This window comes from Bos taurus, chromosome 2 (genome assembly GCF_002263795.3).
Source record: "Bos taurus isolate L1 Dominette 01449 registration number 42190680 breed Hereford chromosome 2, ARS-UCD2.0, whole genome shotgun sequence".
In the NCBI taxonomy this organism is placed as follows: Eukaryota; Metazoa; Chordata; class Mammalia; order Artiodactyla; family Bovidae; genus Bos; species Bos taurus.
The window spans coordinates 60,710,621-60,732,489 of record NC_037329.1 but is presented as its reverse complement, the minus strand read 5'-3'; positions in this window follow the sequence as shown (position 1 = coordinate 60,732,489).

The window sequence follows — 21,869 nt, the reverse complement described above, 5'->3', positions numbered from 1 at the left end:
ACAGATATCTCTCACAATTCTGGAGACTGAAAGTCAGAAATCTGAATGTCAGCTTAGTTGGATAATGGTAAAGTCTCTCTTTCTAGCTTGCAGGCAGCTGCCTTCTTGCTACATCTGCACATAGTGGAGAGAGAAAACATATTCTCTCTCTAGAAAACATATTTTGGTCTTTCCTTATAAGGACACTGATCCCACTGGGACGACTCCACCAACATGACCTCAAGTAAACTTAATAACTTCACTTCCCAGAGGTTCCATCTTAAAATAACAACAGAAGTTTAAGGCTTCAATATGTGAATTTTGGGGAGACGTAATTCAGTCTATAGCAAAAGACTTCTGGTAAAGTTTCAAATAAAACAAAATACGTTCTTCCTTCAATTTCCCTGGTAGTTGTGTTCCTGAAAATGCAATGTAGCCAAAAATGGTGCAGAAATACTTGTCTCCCTAAAAAACAGAATTCAGTTTTAGGCTCAGATAATCTCAAGCAAGGTTTCACCTTCATTATATGAACTGCTGCCCTTAATTTCTCTTCTCATAAATGCCAGTAGCATCAAAAATGCCATAAGTTTTCAAAACTCACCCTGTTAGGAATCACTGGTATAGATGCAAAACACACACACACACACACACACACACACACACACACACATTGTCAGCATAGAACAGAAAATAGAAGGGAGAAAGCAGTATACACTTGTTGAATGCCAGGGCACAGATCACAAATGATGATGGAATGAGATTTTGTTCTCAAAACCCATTTTTAAAAACTGAATTTCATTGGCAATTTGCTACAATTTTTATCACTTTTTATGGCCTAAAATCTAACCTATTTTACTTATTTGTGTTATCTTCCAGTCTACTAAAGATATTTAAGTTATTTTTGCTGGGTTGTAGACTCAGGAACTAAGTGTCTGTCCATTTGTTTAATCCCTGTAACTACCCTTCCAAAGAGAAGTTCTATGCTCTCCATATCATAAATGAAGAAATCAAGACTTAAAGAGATTAAGTAATGCATCACTATCACACAGCTTGTAAGTGGTAGAGTCAAGATTTAAACCTTAAAAAAGTGTTTAAATTTTAAAAATCTATACATTTTTTTCATAACACATTCACCTGTGATACATCCCATGTCTGCCTGTGAAGATGTAGCTCTTTTGTGTTGACGTGGGAGAAATGCCAACTACGTGAGCCTTGGAAATGGTGCCCTGACTTCTGACACTGATATTTGTGTTGAGTGAGTGATATGTCCTTGGACAGATGACATGCGATCACAGACTTCGATTGCTCCAAGGGAGATCCCAAAACATTTAACTCACATTTCTTACCTGCTGAGTTTATCCACTCCTGTTAAAGCAGCCCAGCAGCACCTATAAAGATTTTTCTCCACAGTGTGCTCCTGTGGATAAGTAGTTTATCAAATTAAACCTTCCAACAAAGAGTTCAAAGACATGCCACATCAATGACGCCTCACTGAGTGTCTGGTCTTTTCTGGAATCCTGGTGAGACAGTCACCTCCCATCAACACTTGGGTTTGCTGAGGGTCTTGTGGTTTAAGAGGCTTTGGAGGAACTTAGGTTTGCAATTCATTTGAACAATTCCACTCTTCTGCTTATATCCTAAGGGATAACTCTTGGGAATTCAATAATGTACTACAAAACATGATAAACAACCCATTTCCCTGGGTTTTTCTGTAATTATCTTTGGGAAATAAATCTCATGTGTATGAGAAGGCAAGGTTATAGGATGAACAGATGGTATTTATTTATCCTGGCATTTTGGGCAGTAATAACTATAAAATTCATTGATCGAGCACCTGAGCAGTGTCAGGTTCTACACGGATACTAGAGCAACCATGTTTGTAATTCATGGTCCTGTGTCCTTGGTCATAGATGGCAGGACCAGGGATGGACACTTGACCTAATCTGAATTTCCTCTGGGAATCTGAAGTTGTGACTGTGTGAATGGATAGTCAGTGTTTATTCTTGAACTTGAAGCCATTTGGGGGGTGTGTTGCAGAGAGTCGGACACGTCTGAACAACTAACATTTTGACTCTGACTTGACATGTATGGGGGAGAGAGTGTTTTTCACACTTGAAGGAAGAAGCATTGAAAGAGGGTTCAAGATCAGAGAGAGGCAGAGGTGGGAGCCTATGCATCCACAAAGAGCCTAAGAAACTCTTTGAAGCACCACCTTGTTTCCTGAAAGTGCTCCAGTTGCTGGTTTTAGTCTCAGGGAAGCCCCAGATGCATGTATAGCTTTGGGGGTTAAGTGAAGTTACTAATATGGGCTTCCCAAGTGGTGCTAGTGGTAAAGAATCTGCCTGCCAGTGCAGGAGATGCAAGAGATGCGGGTTTAATCCCTGGGTTGCAAAGATCCCCTGCAGGAAGAAATGGCAACACACTCCAGTTTTCTTGCCTGAAAAATTCCATGGACAGAGGAGCCTGGCAGGCTATAGTCCATAGGGTGGGAAAGAATCAGACATGACTGAGTGACTGAGTATACACAAACTCACTAATACTTAAATTCACTTTTCATTTTTTGCTTAAGTTTGAGCCATTTTCTACTATGTTCAAGCAGACAAGTTCTGACTCAAACAGCTAGGTTCTTAAAACATATCATTTTGTTTAATCCTTTCAACAATCCTTTGAAGTAGGTAATGTAATTTATGATTTGCAGATGAAGAAATTGAGGCTCAGAGCTATTAACTTCCTCAAGGTCACACAACAAATCAGAGCGGTTAAAACCACAAAAATTCCTTGTGCATCTTTACTTATGTTAAAGTAACTCCTAATGCTTTCACCCAACATTTTGTCTCTGAGATTCATCCATAGTCATGCATATGAGTGTATTTCGTTTGTTTTCACTGCTATAAAGCATTCCATTGAATGACTAAAGCACAGTTTATTCTTTTACCCCCTCTCAGTGAACTTGTAGTTTGTCTCCAGGTTTTTACATTATATACAATGCTGCTGTGAAGAGCTGGAATGTGTGCCCTGGGGCATAGGTCTGAAAGGGTCTCTCAAGTGCATGCCTAGAAGTAAAATGGGCTGGGCTGTAGGATTGGGACCTCTTCAGCTTTACATGAACTTTGACCCAAAGTGAATATCCTCTCCAGCAGTAATAAGAGTGCTTATTACTTCACATGATTGCCAATTCTTAGTAATGTTTGATTTAAATTTTCCTGCCAATTTGGTGGCTATGAAATGGTACATCAGTTTATAGCCTTTACCCTTTTTTCCATCAGCACATTTGTCTTGTTTTTACTAATGTATGAGCTCTTTTTTATATTCTGAATATATTCATTAACAGCTTTCTTCTGTTTTATGGCTTTTCTTTCTATTGTATCTTTTTAAATTGTTTGAAATGAATTTTCATTGGAGTATTGTCGCTTTACAATGTTGGTTAGTTTCTGTTGTATAGTGAAATGAATCAGTCATATATATATCCCCTCCCTTTTGGACTTCCTTCCCCTTTAGGTCACCACAGTTCTGTTGTGTCCTAACAAATGGAAATCCTAAATTGAATGTATCCAGATTTGTTAGTATCTTCCCTTTGGTTTGTGGTGTTTTGTGTTCAGACACTTTTTCCTTCTCTGTAAACAAAAAAATATTCCTCCATATCATCTTCTAAAACTTACAGTTTTTCTTATCACATTGAATTAGCTCACACTGAATTTGTTTTTTAATATGGTGTAATATAGGGTACAATTTTAATTTTTTGTGTATTATACCAGATATGAGATTATTTATTGCCCTTTCCCTACTTACATGAAATATTCCTTCTATCATATATGTGTGTGTGTGTGTGTGTGTATATATATATATATCTCAGTTTTAGATATACTTGTGATTCTGTTTCTGAATCTTGAAAATTTTTTAAATGATCAATTTGCACATGCCCCTGCTTCTTTCTCTCGATATATGTAGATATATATGATGAAAGATAGGAGAATCTTTGTATTGTCATGAAATCCAGTAAGGTAAACTCTCCTACCTTCTTTTCCTTTAGATGTGTTGAGGCAGAGAGTGATTAGCTGTTCCCAAACCTAAGTCCACTTTTCTCTGGTTGTGCTGCTGGACTTCAGTTCCCAGAATCTTTTGCAGTTAGATGTTTCCAGGTCAAGTAATGTCTCACTGATGGAATTAAGAGATTAAAAATAATTTCTCTCTGTACTCTTTTGTCATTGGCCAGCTAACTGTGGGTGACTTTAAGTACAAAGGACCACATGAAAGACCGCCAGCTCATAAGATCGGCAAATCCACCCGTGTTGGACTCTTACATGAGAAATAAGCCAGCTAGTGAAATTGTGGGCCTAATGTGTTTATAATAGAAACTAAAAGTGCCCTATTTAATTCTTGTATGATGATTGTTTTGACCTTGATCTTCAGTATAAAATCTTTGAATCATCTTCACAAATGCATACATACACTAAATCTGTGGATTTGAATTGAATTTTATCAAATCAGTGGAACGAACTGATACATTTATGATAATTAGTCTACCTATGATTATGCTAAAATTTTCCATTTACTCTTTTTAAATGCCATTCAATAAAGTTCTCAAATTTTGTTAAATTTATTCTAGCTAACTTTATATTTGGTTGCCATGGCAAGTCTTTTTAAAAAAAATTATATTCTTTTTATTTGGTGTTGTATAGTTAGTTCAGTCGCTCAGTCGTGTCTGACTCTGCAACCCCATGAATCACAGCATGCCAGGCCTCCCTGTCCTTCACCAACTCCCGGAGTTCACTCCGACTCATGTCCATCGAGTCAGTGATGCCATCCAGCCATCTCATCCTCTGTCGTCCCCTTCTCCTCTTGCCCCCAATCCCTCCCAGCATCAGGGTCTTTTCCAATGAGTCAACTCTTCACATGAGGTGGCCAAAGTATTGGCGTTTCAGCTTTAGCATCAGTCCTTCCAATGAACACCCAGGACTGATCTCCTTTAGAATGGACTGGTTGGATCTCCTTTCAGTCCAAGGGACTCTAGAGGTGTTGTACAGAAACACGATTTTTACATAGTGAACTTATATGCTATAACGTTACCATACTCTTACTAATTATAAAAAGTGTTTTACTTTTTTGGGGAGTTCTATATATAGAAAATCTTGTGATTTGCAAAACATGAAGATTAATTTTTCTTCTTTGTGATCCTTTATTATATTTTTTCCTTGTCTTACTAAACTGGCTAGCACTTTCAATACAATATGAGATAGAAACGGTGATATAGGGTAACCTTGACTTGGTTCTTACTTTTAAAGTGAATGTTTCTAAATTTTAAACCTGAAGAATGATGTTCACTATAGGTTCTTTGTAGCGGTCCTTTATTAATATGGATGATTCCCTTTATTTCTAAGTTTCTAAGAATTTGTATTAAAAACACTGTATTTTATAAAATAATCTTCCTTCATCTATTGAAATAATCAGACATCATTTCCCTTTTGTTGTATTAGTGTAGTGAATTTTGTTGAGTTAATATGGATGAACATTTTTTAATGCTAAGTCAAATTCATGAGATACCTGACTTGGTCTTAATGTATTTTGTATTTTTAATTTTGTCTAGATTTGGCTGGAGAAGGAAATGGCAACCCACTCCAGTGTTCTTGCCTGGAGAATCCCAGGGACAGAGGAGCCTGGTGGGCTGCCGTCTATGGGGTTGCACAGAGTCGGACACGACCAAAGTGACTTAGCGGCAGCAGATTTTGTTGGCCAATATTTGATATAGGTGTGTTGAGTCTATGTTCCTGAAGGAGGTCGGTCTGCCCTTTTCCTTTCTCATGCCTTCTTGTTCTTTTTCCTCCTTGAAGGACCCTGATTAGACACCCACATCAGATCTCATCATTCACACTGTACGTTTCCTGAGATCCTTTTTTGTACTTTCCATTCCCTTGTCTCTCTGGGTACATTCAGTATAATTCTTCTAGGTTTATGATTTTCTGTTTATCTGTGTGTAACCAACTGTTTACCCGCTCCAGTGTTCTTGCCTGGAGAATCCCAGGGACAGTGGAGCCTGATGGGCTGCCGTCTATGGGGTCGCACAGAGTCGGACACGACTGAAGCGACTTAGCAGCAGCAGCAACCAGCTGTTTAACCCATCTATTTTTAATTTAAATGCTTATGTTTTATTTTCTTAAGTTTTATTAGGTTCTTCCTCCGTATCTTTATGGCTGTTTTGAGTAAACTTTTTGTCCTTGCTTATTTTTTCTATAACATTTTTATTCTTTAAACAATTTTATACACTATTTTTCTATTTTTATGTGTAAGCCTAAATTATGGTTCTGTGGGGATCATATATCTTGTTTATTTGTTCATTTGTTTGTTATATTGATTCTTACTTGTAGCAGCCTGTTTTGTGATGTGTTTGCTCTTTTTTTGTTGTTATTGTGAATTCCTATTTAGCTGAATTTAATCTGAGTTTCCTGGGAGGTCAAGGTTGCTCTGCTTTCCTCCAGAGAGGGTTTGTGTTGGCTTTCAACAAAGACCAAGGGGTACTATCCACTTTATTCTCTTTAATTCATTGGTTTACATTTTTCTGGACATGAAGATAATATAAACTCAATATCCATATTCATGTAGGGCAGGTTCATGGTCACTGGTACACAGAGAAGTGTGATTTTCGTTGTAATTTTTAAAACTGTGGCATAGATGGCCAGACTTCCTTATCGCCTCCCATTGCTGCAAGCAGAGTATTTTTTCCCAGCTTACTCTTCTCTTTTGTAGCTCAGGCTTTGTGTGTGTTTGTTGGTGAGGAGAACATCTCAGGTCCTTGAATTAAGCTGTGTTCAAACTTGGGCAATCCTCATCTCTAATTTCCTGCATGGCCAGCCACTAATTCCAAATTGCTGAGTTCTTGGTAAAGATATTTGATTGTTTGCTATGCTTACTTCATTCACCTCCATTTTGTTGTTACTTGTGTTTGTTTTTGCCCTTGGGGATTTCCATTTTTATGAGTGCAGCAATGTTTTAAACTCAATTTATCCAACTTCCAGCTCTTTTGGAATAGGCTATTTATTTTTGTCGGAGTACCTAGTCCCCCTTCCTGCCAGAAAGAAAAGTCCTAAAACACCGTTTTTGTTTCTCTTAACCCTACTCACTAGTTAGCATGTGAATGAAACCCATTTGTCTTTCCTGGTTCAAATGTTCAGTTTGGGAATTCATCAGAAGTGCCCTGATATTTAGGAACCACAGATCCAGGTCTGGTTGGTGCAAACCCAAATTGGAAGACAGTAAGATTCAGAGTCCATATGGGCCCGCAGCACATGCATGAAGCAGGTGGTGGTTCAGAACCTTCTGGAAGACAACTTGATCTGGAAGAAGCTTTTTAAAAATTTTTATTCTGGAGACTTTTATAGTGGTCTCTCGTTGGTCTAGCTTCTTGTTAGTTGCTTGGTTGGTTATGCTTATACGGAGTCCCAGGTATCAACCTACTTACTTAGTAGCCAATTTTTCCTTTTCAAGGAGCAACATTCAAAAAACAAAGATCATGGCATCCAATCCCATCACTTTATGGCAAATAGATGGGGAAACAATGAAAACAGTGACAAACTTTATTTTCTTGGGCTCCAAAATAACTGCAGATGGTGACTGCAGCCATGAAATTAAAAGATGTTTGCTCTTTGGAAGAAAATCTATGACAAACCTAGACAGCGTATGAAAAAGCAGAGACATTACTTTGCCAACAAGGTCCATTTAGTCAAAGCTTTGATTTTTCCAGTAGTCATGTATGGATGTAAGAGTTGGACCATAACGAAAACTGAGCACCAAAGAATTGATGCTTTTGAACTGTGGTGCTGGAATAGTCTCTTCAGAGTCCCTTGGACAGTAAGGAGATCCAACCAGTCCATCCTAAAGGAACTCAGTCCTGAATATTCATTGGAAGGACTGATGCTGAAACTGCAACTCCAATACTTTGGCCATCTGATGCAAAGAGCTGACTCACTGGAAAAGACCCTGATGCTGAGAATGGTTGAAGGCAGGAGGAGAAGGGGATGACAGAGGATGAGATGGTTGGATGGCATCACCAACTCAATGGACATAAGTTTGAGCAAGCTCTGGGAGTTGGTGATGGACAGGGAAGCCTGGCATGTGGCAGTCCATGGGGTCGCAAAGAATCAGACATGACTGAACGACTGAACTGAGCTGTTCCCAGAAATGGCCTGTTTGTGTAATATGACCCAGAACTCCCAAAAGTTAAAAGTTCATGTAGATGTGACTAAAATCAAACTAGTGACCTCAAATAAATTTAGCCTCTTCCAATTCCTCTTGCACTTTAAGTTCATGTTTAAAAATCAGAATAGGCACTTATGGTAATCATAAATGGGTAGCTGATTGTATTCATTCAACCTCTGAAGTAGGAGAAGGTAGAGGGAGCGGGAAACTAGAAGAAAAGGGTAGGTATCCAGGAACCTGGTGTTAACTTTTTCCTCCAATATTAAAATAGGTGTAATTTTAGAAAACTGTTTTGCAAGGCTGAGTTCATTCTTTCTTCTTCTTTGAAACATTCTTTGTTATTGGGTGAGATTTTCCATTATCATTTTTCCACTTCATGAAAAAATAAGCTGATAGTACCTTCCTATCTACCCAATTCCCTTGAAAGACCAATTCTGGGATCCAATAAAATCCACCCAATTCTAGGAAAACTTTATGAGGTAGAGATTGAGTTCAATGGCTAACAAGAATAAGAGGCAATTCATTAGAAATATAGTATGCATTTTGTAATTGTACTAAGGAAAGATTCACTATCCAGAAGGTGGCTGAATTACAGATAGAAACTTTAAAAACAACTGAATCAAGTGATTCAGAGTATACAATATTAAATCCTAGATTGGAAGAAGCAATTTTCACTCTCCTTTATTTATTAAACTCCAGTCCATTTGAAAAAGGGAGATAGTGATGAATGTGTATTTGCTTTTGCTGCCAATTTCAGGCATAAAATCTTTTTAGTACCTGGTAAAAGTGATAATAAAAATAATTCTATCCAGTGGAAAATGTGAGCATGTATGCAGGTGCCCCCCACCTATGAGTGTGTGTTTGAATACACATACATATATATGTATGATTTAGTCCCTGTCACAGGGTCATCTTGTAGGCTCTGCTATTGCATACAAATCTCACCTTCATCTGTCACCAGGAAGATAATGGTATACTACTTATTCTTTGCTTACATCGCAATGCTCTGTGATTATGGGTTCCAAGTGATGTACAATGCACATATCTTTTAGCAGTGATGCAACAGCTAAAGAAAATGGTCAAAATAAAGCTTTCAGTGCAGTGTACATAGCCCGCTCACACAGAGAACTCAATCTAAGAAGATCTGGAGCCATTCCTGTCCAGAAAGTTGGCTCAGACCCACACCAGGGGTTTATGGCTAAAGAATCACCTGACCAGTTATTTCTCTCATATTAACTGCTTCAGAAGACCTCACTCATTCAGTCCTTCTCAGACTCTCTCCTTAGTTTAGCCTGGCACTGGAGTCCTTAGGGATGGTCACTCATCCATGGGGCTAGCAATGTAAGCAGAACAAGTTCTCAAACATGTTTTAGAAGCAACCCAGGAATATTAATATGGTGGATGACCCCTCCCACATCCCCATGAGGCCCGAGTACAATGGAAGTCAGACATCTACATGTATGTTCAAATGTGGGTGCTCCAACAATGAGGTGACCTGAAGTTTTAATTCAGCCTTCCTGAACTTTCAGTCTTCCTGCAGCTCACTGAACTCATTGTAGAATCCCAGACTTCTCTGCCTTTGTACATGACATTATTCTGCCAATACCTTCTTGCCTTTTCACACAGAAACCCCCTATTTATACTTCAGAGCCCATTCTCCCTTGTAAAGCTTTCCCTGGTATTTCTGCCAGATAATTACCTTTTAAAAAATCTCTTATTGAAAACATCATGCTAAATATAAATTACATTTATTAATAACTACTAATAAACAGCTTGCCTTGCCCATCAGATTATGAGTTCCTTTATGGCAAGAACCACCTGCTATATACCATTATACCCCTTGTCTGTATTACAACATGTATTTAGCACACAGGTTCTTGGGTAGAATTAAATCCCATGACAATGGCAAGATATCTGTCTGTCTTAGAGAGTGTGGTGTATGTTTAACAGTTACAGAAAGCATTGCCCCAATCCTTATACCTCTACTCTTCCCAGGTAAACCTCATTCCATAACTCAAATTGAAGGCAGCCCACAGTAGAGGATCTACTCCTGCTTCTGATTTTCTCTGGCCTCTCAAGAAAGTGGGCTCATTACTCTAAACTGTGCAACAGGTAGGTAGGCATTATTCATGGTCTCAGAATGAAGTTAGAGGCCATTTCCATTAAGTTGGCCACAACTCAAGTCCATGGCTTTCTAGGGGCATTTTTACCCCTTGAGGGCCATACATAATGATTTCCAAATAGAATCCAAAGTCTAGATGATCTTCAACAAGGTGACATTTTCCTAGAGCCAACAATTAAATAGATTTATCTTTCTTCTTTCCCCCAGACACTTCTGCTTAAAATCCACTGTGGTTAAGTTGACTTACCAGCAGACTTTTAAGATTTATAAGCATTTTGGGATATTATTTATACTTTCAAAGAGCAAATAATTTTCCCCCAGTAACATCCTCCATGGATTCACAGCCTGTTAGATCCCTGACCCTAGAGACTCTGTTTTATTCTGCCCCAAAAGAGGGTTGGGGGAGGTAAAGTTCTGCATTAGAAAGTTTCTGACCAAAGTGATCTTTAATTGAAAGCAGGCAATTAATTGTCATATTCACCAGTTATTCTTAAGAGTGTTTCGTGTTTTCGTTTACTTTTTGGGGTGGATTTTCAAAATATTTTGTTAAATTTCTAGGGAAATCAGCTGAAGTGGTGATGATATGGTAGGTTAAGAAGGCAGAAGCTTTCTCTTCTTAAACACGCTAGCCTGCCGGCCTTCTTCCATTCCTCTCTTCACCCCTCTCATCACTTCTTTGTCCTTCCTTCCCTTAACTGAGGGCTTTGGACACAAAGAAATATAGTGCCTGCCAAGTGCTCTCAATTACTTCACAGTAGGGGTGGCAGGGAGAGGGAGGAAGAGGCCAAATGAAAGGAAAGCCAGGGATGAGGTCGAGGAAGAACTTAATGGTTTGGGAGCACAGAGGGCATGGGGAGAAGTGGTCCAGGAAGACTTTCTGGAGCCCTGACCCTACTAGCCCACCCTCTATCCCCAACAACACAGACACATCTCAGAGGGGGTGGATCAGGCTCCAGTGCCTGCTCCAAGCAGGAGGAGTAGCACCTGCAACAGCAGGGAGGCCTGGAGAGAAATAAGAATACCTCTGTGTTGGGAGTGAGAGATTGACTCCTGCTACAAAATTGGTAGTTCTAAAATAAGTCCTGACATGGATAGATGTCGAGACTGTCATACAGAGTGAAGTAAGTCAGAAAGAGGAAAACAAATACTGTATAATATCATTTGTATCAGGTATCTAGAAAAATCATACAGATGAACTTATTTGCAAATAAGAAATAGAGATAGAGATGCAGATGTAGAGAACAAATTTATGGACAACAAGGGAGGGTGAATTGGGAGATTAGGATTGATAGATACACACTACTATGTATAAAATTGATAGGTAATGAGAAACTATTGTAGAGCACAGGGACCTCTACTCAGTGCTCTGTGGTGACCTAAATGGGCAGGAAATTTTAAAAAGAGGGGATGTATGTATACGTATAACTAATTCACTTTGCTCTACAGTAGAAACTAACACAACACTGTAAATCACCTAAAGTCCAAAAACTTTTTTAAGTTTTGAAAAATTATTTAGGAATGGAGGGAGCAGACATTACAAACAGTACCTAAAGCTAGAAACGGGTAAGAAGATTCCTACAAACAGTAGCTGAAGCCAGAGATGGGTAAGAAGATTCCTGGACCCAGATAGTGATTCTGGGAAAAGGAGAGGTCAGGACTGTAGGCTGAATCAGGAGAACAAGAGCCACATTTACAGGTTGAGGGCCCAGAAACAACCTAGCACATCAGCAAGAATGGGATGTGAGTCTACTTCAGGGATCAGTAAGTTAGGTCTCCCTGGGTCTCCGGTTTCAAAGCCCTGGTCCATGGTTATACTCATTTGCCAATAGAGGGAGGGTGTGATGATGAAGGCTGTGCAGATGCATCAGGTAGCTTTGAGAAGGTGTATATCTTGGGCCTGTGGGTGGGGCAGAGGGCTTTAGCTCCCAGATAAGAGTGAATGGAAAGACTCATTGGAAAAGTCCCTGATGCTGGGAAAGATTGAGGGCAGAAGGAGAAGAGGGTGTTGGAGGATGAGATGGCTGGATGGCATCACAGATGCAATGGACGTGAACTTGGGCAAACTTTGGGATATAGTGAGGGACAGGGAGGCGGGGTGTGCTGCAGTCCATGGGGTCACAAAGAGTTGGACACGACTCTGCTCCGTCACACGACTGGGTGACTGAGCAACAATAAAAGAGTGAATGAGGTATTATAGAAGGCATGGCAACCAGACGTTCCATGAATGGAACCCACTTCAAGGATCTAATGATACTGTGTAAGTATTTTTCTCCCAAGTCCAAAGCAATATGTTATTTTCTGCTGAATTAAAAAAAAACAAAAAACAAAAAAACTTTTTGAAATAATAAAGTTGTGGAACAATTCTGGAAACTTCTTACCGAGGACAGGCACACCCCCCTGAGAGAAAACTGCCCTTGTGATGCTTTTGGAGGCCATGGGCAGGCTTGATTGATGCTTGGAAAACCATTGTTTAGCAGTGATGGGTACATTGTATACCAACAGGAATGGTTAAACATTAAAATTAGTGAATTTAACTGGTTAAAATAAATGAAATTAAAACAGGTTCAAGTGCTAAGATCTAGGTCAACTCCCCAGACCTCCATAGAGCAAAAGGCTCCTGGTTAGGGTGGAATAGCAACTGGAGTCAGTTCATAAGAACTGACAGTAGTTTATTTATTTCTAAAGAAGAGTATCATTGTCATCTGCTCCTAATTCAGATGGAGACACAGGCCATAAGTCTCTGGAGCCCAGAGATTTTTAGACAAGTTACTGTCATAGAGCTCATGTCAATCAGAAAGTGAAAGTATAGCTCAGTAATGTCCAACTCTTGGTGACCTCATTGACTGTAGCCCGCCAGGCTCCTCTGCCCATGGATTTCTCCAGGCAAGAAGACTAGAGTGAGTTGCCATTTCCTGCTCCAGGAGATCTTCCCAAAGCAGGGATAGAATCCAGATCTCCTGCATTGCAGGCAGATTCTTTACTGTCTGAGTGACCAGAGTCTTCTAAGCCTGCCTGACTCACCCTCCATCCTAATTCATCCAGAGGTGGGGGCAGTAACATTTATGGAGGATCATAGGATTTCTGGCACTTACCATCATTCTCCAATGACCTGGGGACTCCAAGGAGGAATAATGACCTGCTGGCAAAGGTATACTAACCAAACATATTGTGCTATGCTATGTTATGCTAATTATAATTTATAATATACCTTCCCTTCCCATGTAAGACCTCAAAGCAGATTACATCAAAAAGATTAATGAAAGCACTGTATCAGAATCTATATCAACATATTGTTGAGGCAAACTAATCCTTGCCCGCAGGGAACTTACCCTCTGGCTGGAGAGATAAGCAGTAAACTCCCGATAGAAGTTAAATACTTCGTATTCATTACTGTTGATTAAGACAAAGTGAAAGCTCAAAAAAGTCATTTAAAATACCAGTCGAAGCACTGAATTTCTTATGAATTCAACCAAGGTCACAACCTGGCAGGCCAGAGCTATAGCTGTTTGTCTGGTGTAGTGCTTTTTTCTCCTTCTCCTTGTTTTAATTAAATTGGGATGCCTTTAGGGTAGACAGGTCTCCAGTTTTCCCAATTACTCACATATGCTGCCTGCCTGGCTCCTAGAGGCATTTGTGTTGCATCTTCCAGTAAAACACCTCTGTTCAGAGGAGAAAAAAGAATATTTTGAGATGAGAGAGCAAAGGAAGATATTAAGGCAAATGCAGAAAATCTGAGCCCTTAAAGAGTGAGTCAGATTTGGATGGATAGAGACTATTGGGCCATAAATCATCTTCCTCTAACAGTTGAGTTTCACATCAATTGAAATAAAGACACAGACATAGGTTGGGACCCAACATTAGCTTTGTTATGTATGTAATAGCCAGGATAGACTGGGTTATTCTGCTGTAAAAAGCATCTCCAAAGTCTCAGAGGCTTAATACATCAGAAATATTGACTTCTCATTTCTGCTCCATGCCCACTACAGGTTGTTTCTGCATCTTGCCCATCGTAGTCACACAGGACCTAGGCTGACAGAAGGATGTAGGTCTTTGAACCCGCGAGTCTGGGCTGCAGGGGAATGATTTTCCAGATACTCAGCCTCCATCTGGCCTTGTTCTTAAAACTGGTCTGCTTGAGAACTCACCCCTCCCTTTTATAAGAACCTTTGTCCCCTCTTCAAAATAAACCATATCTTATACTCAATTTTACTATTGTTCTTTTCTGCAAGGCATAAACATCTCTTTAGCACTGAAAAGAGCAATTTAGGAATGTATAGTGCCTGAGAGAATCTTGAAGGGAGCTGGTTTCAGAATCATGGCCAGACACATAGGTGTCTGTCTAATCCATCTGTCTAATCTATCCATCCATCAGTCTCCCTCCCTCCATCCCTCCCTCCTTCTCTTCCTCCCTTCCTTCCACCCAGCTCTCTACCTGTCTATCCATTGCTTGATCCATCTATCTCATCTATCCATGTAGCTCAGCTGTCCATCTATCTCAACTATCTTAAACTTAGAATGCATAAATGGAGTGTTTGTCACAGGGATGCTTCCTAACACATTGTGTTGAATTTTAAAAAATGAAGCACACATTCTTCCCGAGTACAAAGTTGACTTGGCTAACTGGCCTGACAGTGAAGACCACTTTGCTTGTTATGTTATATGGCAGACATCTTCTGTGGATTAAAGGAACTAAATCTGCAGCTCCAAGGTTTTAAAGAAAATATATTTAAAGCACACCATACACAAGCCGGGAGTCACATACTCTAACTTTTTGGCAGATGATAAACATTTTAGATGTAAACTTAAAACCTTATGAGAAGATACAAAAACTTTAAAAAAAAAAAAAGTCCTTTAGGGAGTATGATAGTGGAAAAAGCAAATTATGTTTAAAGACCATTATCTTGGCTTCTTGGCTCAGTGACAGAACTGGCTCCCTTATGGGCTGAGGAGACTAGCCTTCTAGAGAGTGCTCTTACAAGTGGCCTCAGGGAAGGAAGATAGGAGGGTCCACGAAGAGTGAGAGGCATGGGCAGTTGAGAGAGAAGAGCTGAGAAGCCAGTGTCACAAAATGGCCCTCACAGCACCTGTAGGTTGGTGGGTGCTGGGCTGGTAAGGCCAAGATCCCAGGCCTGCTCTTTTTTTTTTTTTTTTCAGTTCTACCAGTTTATTGCTACCAACCCGTCACCCTCCACCCTCATGCACACATGCTCAGTCATGTAACCCCATGGACTGCAGCCCGCCAGGCTCCTCTGTCCATGGACTTTTCCAGGCAAGAATACTGGAACGGGTTGCCATTTCCTTCTCCACCAGGCCTGCTCTTTGAAGCCCGGAGCTCCCCTTTGGTTGCTGATGTTGCACCCAAGCTGTCTCACCAAAATGTACAGTCAGAGGACCAGCAACAGGTGACAAGTTTGCATCTTAGCCAAAACTCATCATTGCTAATATAAAACTAGCTCAGAGCCAGTGTTCTGAAGCCATAAGGTCAAGGACATACTGTGTGAGGAGAGAAGTCCTCAATAGTATGTCTGTGGAAAGCCCTTTACAAACTCTTATTGAAGACAAGGGTGGGGAACCAAGTGTCCCCACTGTGCACGTGCCATCCTACCCCACTTCTCTGGAGGCTTCTAGACAGCCCAGCTCACTGCTTGTTCCCTCGGGGTGCTCCCAGGGAAGGGATCCCAGGTTGAAGACACCACTTCTGAGTGAAGACCCTATGCTATGTGTTGTCCGGGCCCAGAGGTGCCTGCTTGGAGATAGGCTTTTATTTTTTCCCATTTCTGGAGAAAAGATTTAGGTGCATTGAATGTAAACCAACAGTGAAGGATATTATTGGCAGGGCATTTTTTCACTTGTCTTTTTATTTTCACATACAAAATGTAATTGGAACATGTTAAGAAACATCAATACTGACTTCTACTGGAAAGCAAAATCGTGAAAAATGCACCAGGACCAAGGGAAGAGGTGCTGAATCTTGGTAAGTCAGAGCTCTATGAGGGGGAGAGACCGAGATCAGCATGCCTGTTTAGGGTGGGGTTTCTGATTTCCTCTCTGTTTTTTTAATTGAAGTATAGTTGATTTACATTGTTACATCAATTTCTGCTGTATAGCGAAGTATTAATAACTCAGTTCTATACATATGTACATTCTTTCTAAATTCTTTCCCATTATGGTTTATCCCAGGATACTGAATATAGTTCCCTGTGCTATACAGTAGGACCTGATTGTCCATCCATTCTATATGTAAGAGTTCTCATCTGCTGACTCCAAACTCCCAGTTCTTTCCTCCCCATGATTCACTTTCTTATTGCCCCATGTCCTCAGCCTCTGCTCCAGGGCTGGTAGAGGTAGTGCGATGGCAGAGGACAGAGCAGTGTAGACACTTAGGTTTGAGTCAGCCAGAATGTGGCTCAGTTCTCAATTTCAATTATATAAAATTGAAATTCAGGCCTCAATTTCAATAATACTTATTATTAATAATAATATCTTTAACAATAACATTTTCTAACAAATTTGTGGAGTGCCGAATATGTGTTTAGCACTAAGCTAAGCTTTTAATATCTTATAATTTTCCAAACATAACCCTATAATATCAATTCAGTTGTGAAGAAAGTGAGACTTAAATGCCCAGGGTCCCATAGGTAGTATATCCAATTTCAAAGCCACACTCTTCTTAGTAACTTTATTTACTTATTGGCTGTGCTGGGTCTTCATTGTATGGACTTTTCTCTAGTTGCAGAGAGTGAGGGCTACTCTTTGTTGCAGTGTACGGGCTTCTCATGGTAATGGCTTCTCTTATTGTGGAGCATGGGCTCTATGGCATGCAGACTTCGGTAATTGCAGCACACGGGCTCGATAGTTGCGGCTCCTGGGCTCTAGAGCACAAGGTCAGTAGTTGTGGCACACGGGCTTAGTTGCTCTGTGGCATGTGGATCTTCCAGGATCAGGGATTGAACCCATATCTCCTGTGTTGGCAGGTGGATTCTTTACCACTGAGCCACCAGGGAAGCCCCAGAGCCACATTATTTGGGCTATGCTGCTTTGGTTTGCTTCACTGCACAATGGGAACATGAGAATCTTTGTAACAGAGTTGTATGGATTCTATCTGTGTGTAAAACAGATAGAATAGTGACCATTTTAGTGGGTTAACAATAAATGCTGATTCCTGTAAGTAAGTAAGTGAAGTCGCTCAGTCGTGTCTGACTCTTTGCAACCCCATGAACTGTAGCCCAACAGGCTCCTCTGTCCCTGGGATTCTCCAGGCAAGAATACTTGAGTGGGTTACCATTTCCTTCTCCAGGGGATCCTCCCAACCCAGGGATCGAACCTGGGTCTGCTGCATTGCAGGCAGACACTTTAACCTCTGAGCCACCAGGGAAGCTGCTACACTAATGTTTATTGCAGGCTTACTGTGTCCCTACATTGTGTTATGCTCCCCTTGTATATTCACTTATTTAATCTTATCCTCCTAACAGTCCTATGAAGTAGGCACCACTATTATCCCCAGTTTACAAATGAGGATCTCATGGTTTGGAATAGTTAAATAGCTCATCCAAGGTCACAAAGCTGATCAATGGTAGGGCTGGGATTTGCATGCATACCACCTGGCTCAAGAGCCCAAGCCCTGAGTAAGCAATAATATCTTTATTATCATCACTATAAGAGGGTGTATTAGTCAAGGTTCTCCAAAGAGACAGAACCAATAATAAAACCAACCAACCAACACACACATACATATATGCATACATAAATCCCTTGATGAAAAGATTTATTATAAGGAACTTGCTCATGCAATTATAGAAAAGGGCAAAACTCACAGTCTTCAGGGTGAGTCAGAAAGCTTGGATATGCAAGAGAACTGATGGTTTAATTCCAGTCTGAAGCCAAAGACCTGAGGACCAGGAGAACTGATGGTGTAATTTGGGTCTGAAGACTGGCATGCTTGAGACTCAGGAAGAGCCAGTGTTTCCATTTGAGAACAAATCCAGGAAAAAAAAAAACAAACCAACATCCTATTCAGAGACAGGAAAGAATTCTCTTCCTTGAGGGAGAGTCAATCTTTTTGCCTTCAACTGATTCATGCCTTCAACTGATTGGATGAGGTCCACCCAGATTAAAAAAAGAAATCTGCTTTACTCAGTCTACCAATTTAAATGTTAATATCATCCAAAAACACTGCAAAAGAAACACCTAGAATAATGCTTGATCAAACATCTTGACACTCTGGTGCAAACTGCCACATAAAATTAACCATCACAGGTCCATTGTTTGTCACCTTGGCACCCATAGGCATCTCCTTAAACCATTTTTAGTCTCCAAACAAAGCCAGTAATGAGGTTGTAATTCCTCCTAATTGTGTTTGTTGGTTCATTCACCTTTTTCCTTTAAGAAAGATATATGGACCTCTTGTGACACAGCTTTATTTTTACATAATACAATTATTTTTGAATGTGCTCGTTTGCCCTACAGTTCTGAGTGTCTTTTACAGCAAGGACTAGACCTTTCTTACCTTTGATTCCTAGCACTTCACACTGTGTGTATATGTGCACGCATTAAATCATGTTTGACTCTTTGGGACCCTTTGGACTGTAGCCAGGCTCCTCTGTCCATTGGATTTTCCCAGCAAGAATACTGGAGTGGGTTGCCATTTCCTTCTGTAGGGCATCTTCCCAACCCAGGGATCGAACTAGGATCTCCTGTGTCTCCTGCATTGCAGGCAGATTATTTACCTACTGAGCCACTGGGGGAGCTCACTTCACACTCTTTAAACACTTGGAAACAGAAATGAAGCCTATTTATATATTGTACACTACACTTACGCTAGAATAAAATGGTTCTTTTTTCTTGTGAATATACAAATTGAATAGAAATAAGAAGGAGTGAGTCTGTAACTGTGGTGCAGTAATAGAGCCATGATGAGGCAGCCCTTTACCCACCGAGGTTGGGATGAAATATGGGCTGGGCTGGAATGTGGCATGCAGGGGTAGCTTCCAGAGAAGGGTTTGGATTTGAAAGATGCAAAGAGAGTGTTTTCCAGGAATTTCCCTGGTGGTCCAGTGATTAAGACTCCATGCTCCTACTGAAGGGTGCACAAGTTTGATCCCTGGTCAAAGAATTAAGATCCTGTGTGTAAAATAATAATAATAATTTTCCAGGTAGAAAATACTTAAAGTCTATGCAATGAGAGCAGGATGCAGAAGGAAAAATCTAGAAGAGTAGCCTGGGAGAGATGGTGAGGGACTTTGAAGTGTAAGTGCTGAAGAATGGGTACTTTCTACCCCCTGATGGTCTGCAGAAACATTCCAAGTAGGACAAGAATGTGATCTGATTTGAATTTTTAGAAAGATCTCATTTGCTGCATGGTGGATGATGGATCGATTGGATGAGGTGAGACAGAAGACTGGCCGCTTAGAGGACCATTACTGTCAAACAGGGCAGTGACAGTAAAGTCTGAACAGAATTTGTCTCGGGGCTTAACTCCTGCAGAGTCTCTGATGAACCCTGTGAGACCTGGTCCCTCCCCTCAGCCTCCTGCTGCAGTGACCACGTGGCAGCTCCATTTGTAAGAGAGAGGGACAACTCAGTGTTCGCAACTGCACATTATGCCTGGATGTTCAACTCCTCCAGCAGGCATTTGATAAAGCAAGAAAATAAAGGAAGGCTGACAGGAGCAAAGACCGAACAAATATACTAGTGACTATAAGGTGCCTCCTCCCTGTCTCCTGGAGATAAGTTTAATGAAGAAGCCGCTATCAGTCACACTCAGGGAAGGATGTGGGGTGGTGTTACAAAAATGCAAGGCTTCCACTTTCTGGGCTGTTATCTCAGTAAACTCTTGCCTGGAGGATACAAGAAAACGGTTTCTGCGAAAAACTGAAGAAGGAGGATATAACTCTAGTTGAAATGAGACTTTGTTCTGTTCACATTATTTTTATGGCTGTTTGAGCAGGAATAAACTAGTATAGTATAATAGAAACAGGCAAAATTGTCAGGAATTTGCAGTCTAAACAATGGATGTCTTAAAATGACTTGTTCCAGTCATGGGAATGTTCTTATTATGTTGTCTAGCTGTTAGAAAGTCCCTTTTTTGTTGTGTTTACACTGTGAAAATCTTTCTGCAGAGCAGTAAGACATTTTCCTGTGACCTCTGGGTGTGTACAGATGTCCCTACCATCCTGTCCCCAGTCCCTGCATCCCTAGTAAAACTGGAGGGAGACTGATGCTGGGGTAGCAATGTCAGGAGTACCATTTGAGGGTTGCTTCCAGTGTGGAGAGTTACTACTGCAAAGCTCATTCCCAGAATGACTAAGCTATGTTCAAAAAGTTGGAAATTGTTATCAGGAAGCCCAGACTGGATGGAGAATTCTGGGCAAAAGTGCTTCCTCCCTCTGATTTTACTAGATTACTGAGTGGTACTTCCACCTACTTAGATATCCAAGCTTGGAACCTCAGGTTATCCTTGATTCCTTCCTGTATTAGGATAGGTTAGGCTCTGCAGCAATAACAAGTGGCTCCAGTCTCTGTGGTTTTCAGCTATCAACATTTATTTTATTTTTGCATTTATGCTGCTGTTTTATGTGTTTAGTTGCTCGGTTGTGTCAGACTGTTTGCAACCCCATGACTGTAGCCCACCAGGCTCCACTGTCCATGGGGATTCTCCAGGCAACAATACTGGAGTAGGTGGCCATGCTCCCTCCAGGGGATCTTCCAAACCCAGGGCTCGAACCCCAGTCTCCTGCATTGCAGGCAAATTCTTTACTAACTGAGCCACCAGCAAAGCCCAAGATTACTGGAGGGGGTAGCCTATCCCTTCTCCAGGGGATCTTCCTGACCCAGGAATTGAACCTGGGTCTCCTGCATTGCAGGCAGATTCTAAGGTTATGCTGCTTGTTATTTTCAACTGGCTAGGTCTCTGCTCCAGATCATCCTTCTCTGGGACCTGTACTGATGGAGCTGCCTTTTTCTAGAACATTGTTGGTTTTATGGCAGAGAGTATTCTCTTTTCGAACACCGCAATCACACACTGGACCTAAGACTTCTGCAGGGAAGTGATGCACATTAATACTGATCATAGCTTATTGATCAAATCCTAATTTCAGTGATATGAGGAAGTATAATTCTTCCCAAAAAGGAGCAGCAGAGATTTCTGTTTGTAAAGGGGTTATTTCTTATATATGTGGAGCCACAGAGAACAGAGTTCAAATCCAAGCTCAACTTTCTAGCTGCGTATTATGTGCTGTTTTTTCTTTTTCATGTTTTGGATATTTGGAGTCCTTATATAACTTTTACACTTAGGACAGTCAGGTGCTTTTTGAAAATACCACTTTGGTTTTCCCTAACCTACAGGGTAAATGCTAAGTTCAATGAATTCAAAATTCAGTATAAGTCAGGTCCTCTCTTGTAACTAAGATTTGGAGGTGGGTGGGTATCAATTTTGATCCCCCTCCTTTGACACTTTCAAGCCACTTTTACTTCTGCTTCAGTCATTGCTCAGGTTCCATGAAAGCCTGTGTCATCAGACCAGTACCCTTTCTTTTAGATTTCACCTGTGGACACCTGAGTTGTTCCCTCTTATTCATTG